The following is a 4,285-nucleotide window of genomic DNA, read 5'->3' on the forward strand; positions in this document are numbered from 1 at the left end:
CCCCCCCCCCCCCCGACGTGACTCAGCCTCGAGGCCGCTGCTCTGCCCCTCAGCCAGGGGCGGAAAGTGTGAGGCGCCCCGGAGGGCTCAAGCCAAACCAAACAGCCCCCCACCCCAGACATTATCTCACTGGAGAATTAGGGGGGCAATAGGGACCAGTGGCTAGCCTAAGGAACTCTGGCTCAAGCGATCCGTTCCGGGTTTTCCTATCGTTTCTGTCCCGCTCTCCCCCGCCCCCCACACCAGCACGCCCTAGGTCAAGTCTGATCTTTGCTCCAGGTTTTCTTAGCGGCCCCGCAGGGCTGTTTCTTGTCGGAAGGATTCCGAGCAAGATGTGTCCGGACTAGGGTTTTTCCCTTTTCCTTCTACTGTCAGGGTCCTGCTGACCAGGGAATAAGCCGTGCAAGGCAGCAGTGCTAGACACCTAAGTAAAGTGGAGGGAAAACTCGTGCTTTCACGAGAAGGGTACAAGACCTAGGAAAAGGATTTAGGGGAGGGTAGGAAAGTGGCCCAGGACCCCAGAAGAGCTAAGGTCTTGTCACTAGCTCTTAGGGACTTAGACGCGAACCGCTCTGCTGTTTCACCCCTGCCGCTGGAAACGCGTCTGGCTAGACATAACCGGGATCTTTCTGCGGCTGGATTGTCATTCTCCAGCAGTCCTGGAAATCTACTGTTTGTTCCGTAGTGGCTCTTTTCCATTCCATGTTTTTCTTTTTCTTGTGGTACTACAAATAGTTCCTTTTCGTGTTGGGGGAGCACCGACTTGAAATTTCTGTCTACATCCCCGTTCCCCCTCCCATTTTGGGTCGTAACTGCCAAACCAGAGACAGAGGCCAAGAAGCGCTGGTGGGACCCTGCCCCCTTATTGGGAGTCTGGCGTCTCCCCTCACTCCCATATCAATCCCATATTACACCTGAGGGGCTATGGAACTGGAAGACAAGTGGCAAATGTGGGGTCAGCAGGGGCTTCCTGGTGAGCGTCCCCCCAACCTCACATAAGGGCAACTTTCTAGATTCTAGACTTTAATGTACGAGGAAAGTAGGTGAGTAAATACCCCGAGAATGAGATGTTTGCCCTGAGAAGGATAAAAGCCAGCAAGAAGGACTTTATACCTAAAGCTGGGGACAGTGACTCCTGTGGCGGCCTGGTTTCGAGACTTGTGTACTCGACACAAGTACACCAAAAGAGTAGCTGTTGAGCAGCTACGAGTTTTTTAGAGTCCTGGAGGAAGTATGCGGCTGGAGGCGAGGCTTTCCATGCCAGGGTCCTAGAGTGAGTCTGGGGGCCTGTTTCTGGTGGTGGTGGTGGGGGCGCTGAGCTAAAAGCAGCGCCTCGGTCTGCTCCAGGCGCCCACCTAATCGCCGCTCCCCCGCCCCTTTCCCGCGGCTGCCTCGCTTCCCTCGAAAAACCCGCCGCCCAGGAAACCGCTGGGGGCGCTCAGACCGCAGCCCCCTCCCTCCCGCCGCCCCCCAGAACCCCTACCGCGACCGCCCAACCCACCTGAAGAGGCGGTGGCTGCCAGGGGTACCCCCACCCGCCGACTCCCCCCACACCTGCGGGTAGCACTATTTATAACTGCGCGCCTATTCTGGGCCTCTCGGCTGGAGCCCGCTGCAGCGCAGCGCTAATCGCCGCTGGGATCTCCGCGCCCCCCAGGGCCGGGGGAGGTAAATTTAGCTTCAGGAAGCTCCGGGAACATTTTCCAAAACTCCACGTCCCAGACAGGCAAAACAGAACCCCTCTGCAGGCAGCCTGCTTCCTACTCGCCACTAGGTGGCGCAAGGCTCACAGCCAGGTAGAGGTTAGGGTAGCGGTTCTTCAGGCCAGGCCAGATAGGTAAGGAGCTGTAGGTAGTAGCTACTGGTTCGGGTGGATAAATTTTAGGAGGCTGGGAAAAGACACTCGAGTCTGAGAGCCACTGAGAAAGGGGTCCAGAGGCTTCTTCATAGGGCTGGGGAAATAACTCATATGTAAACGAAATGCAAATGAGAGCGTTGTTCCTTGTGCCTAGGGGTGTCTGTGCCCAAGTGTCTCCTTGCCAGCTTCTCATCTCTGTCTGCTGTTGAAATGTGGGACTGTCCCCCTTGGCCCTCAGATTCATTTTACTGTGATTTCTTTCTTACCTCTTGTGCTCCACCCCCAACTCTGTCTCTCACATTGCACCTTTGGTTCTACCTGGAATGTAATCTACAGAAATGTTGGATAGAAGGCTTTTCTCTTGCTGGGATACTTGAAGGTCACTTCTAGCCTGTTGGTCTAGTCTGCTCCTTTGAGCCCTAACGAGTCCCTTAGCTATTGTGCCTGCTAGAGGGCTTCAAGGAGCCCAGAGTAGGCAGTAACTCCCTTCTCTGTCTTAGTAGCTTGCTTCTCTACCTACCCTATCCCAGGCATGAATGCCTGAAGCAGCCGTTTGAGTGTTCAAGACCTGAGTAGTGCGAGAGCACTGGGAGAAGATGCCACATATCCTTTTCTCTTCTAGAAAAATGGGAAAATTGTTGGTAAGGAAAACTATTCTAGTCAAATGGTATTTAGATGGGACCTAAAAGATCCCATCTTTTGATGCAAGGAGCAAGGGACACAGTGATCTTGGGGCTTTGATGAGAATCAGGTGCAGCTTAGGAGGGACACTTCTGCCTCCTGGGCCATTAAACTCTTTTTTTCTTCTTCTTTTTTGGTTTGTCAAGACAGGGTTTCCCTGTGTAGCTCTAGTTGCCCTGGAACTCACTTTGTAGACTAGGTGGGTCTCCAACTCACAGAGATCTGCCTGCCTCTCTGCTTCTTGAATGCTGGGATTAAAGAATATTGGGATTAAAGGCTGTGCCACTACCACCTGGCTCAATTAAACCAATCAAAAGAGGAAGGAAGGTTAATGAGGAGCCCTGATTTTGAATCTCTTTTCTTTTTTTTTTTCTTTTCTGGACAGGAGTCTTACTATATAGCCCATGCTGTTCTTCAGCTCCCGGGATCAAACCTCCTTAGTCAGCTTCCAGACTAAAAGGGAAAAAAGGTGTGCGTGTGCTACCCGCCTGGCAAGCCCTAAAGTTGAGATGTGAAATGTGAGATGGGTGTACTGAGTGGCTGTTCTCCTAAAGGGGGTTGTCCTTCTGACCTTGGGATGAATCACTTCTCTTTTGGGGTCTGTTTATTCAAATTAACGTGCTATAATCCCCTTTAACTACGTTATCTTTCCTACTTTTGTTCTGGGTGTGTGGGTTTTGTTTGTTGTTTGGTTCTGAGATAAGGTTTCACCACCACATTCAAGCCTGCCTACTTTTGAAGTTTACTTTTCCTCCTGAGCACACAGACAGTCAGGTGTGGAGGTCAGAGGACAGCTTGCAGGAGTTGGTTCTCTGTTTCCACCATGTGCATCCTGGGGATTGGAATGACCAGGCTCGACATCGAGTACCTTTATCTGCTGAGCCATCTTGCCAACCCTGAAGTGTACTTTTTAAAAAATACTCAAGAGGCAGAGACAGGCAAATCTCTTAATGAGTTTGAGGCTAGCCTCATTTACACGGTGAGTGGGACAAAGCTACAAATTGAGACTTTTTATTATTTTTCTCAAATTATTTTTGGGGCTGGAGAGATAGCTTAGCAGTTAAGAGCACTGGCTGCTCTTCCAGAGGCCCTGAGTTCAAATCCCAGCAACCACATGATGGCTCACAACCATCTGTAATAGGGTTTGATGCCCTCTTCTGGTGTGTCTGAAGACAGCATATTCGCATACATAAATAAAATAAAATAAATATTTTGCTTTTTCAAAACAAGGCCACTCTTTAGCCCAGGCTGGTTTTGAACTTACTGTACAGCCCTGGCTAGCCCCAAACTGGAAGTAACCACCTTGCCTTCACCTCCCAGGTACTGGATTATAAACATGAGCAGCACACCCTGCTTGAAGTAGGCGGTTGTGAGAAGGATCAAAGCATCCTCTAGACTAGAGAGTGTTTCCAGACTGTGTGACATGTCTTCCCCTGTGAAAGCTCTTCCCAGCTGTGGCTCCCCTTGAGCCTCCCTGAGCCTTCACTCTTTCCTCCCACCAGTTTCCCACTACCTATCCTACCACAGCTTACAGTTCTGGACTCTGCTTCCTCCATCTACCACTTCCCTTTGCCTAACATCCTCTCCTCTAGCAAAAGCCTTTGTGCTCACACCTCAGACTCTGGGATCCACTTCTACTGCCCAGCTTGGACTCTAAGTAAAAGAAGGTAGCAAGCCTGGGCTGAATTAGGGAGCAGTAAGAGCCGGCCAGGCAGAGTGCAGACTGGGGCGGGGGGGGGGGGGGGG

At 51.4% G+C, this 4,285-nt stretch overlaps 1 long non-coding RNA gene across 3 annotated transcripts in view; it reads left to right on the plus strand.

The window, feature by feature from the left end:
• Positions 1–4,285, plus strand: part of LOC116093177 — a 16,592-nt gene that overhangs the window by 2,776 nt on the left and 9,531 nt on the right. Inside the window, exon 2 of one of the 3 annotated variants that reach the window (XR_004119653.1) lies at positions 2,925–3,008. The exons of the other annotated variants lie outside the window; for them this stretch is intronic. This is a non-coding gene — a long non-coding RNA (uncharacterized LOC116093177). The remainder of the gene's footprint in view (positions 1–2,924; positions 3,009–4,285) is intronic. 3 annotated transcript variants of the gene reach the window in all.

This window comes from Mastomys coucha, unplaced genomic scaffold (genome assembly GCF_008632895.1).
Source record: "Mastomys coucha isolate ucsf_1 unplaced genomic scaffold, UCSF_Mcou_1 pScaffold16, whole genome shotgun sequence".
Taxonomy (NCBI): domain Eukaryota; kingdom Metazoa; phylum Chordata; class Mammalia; order Rodentia; family Muridae; genus Mastomys; species Mastomys coucha.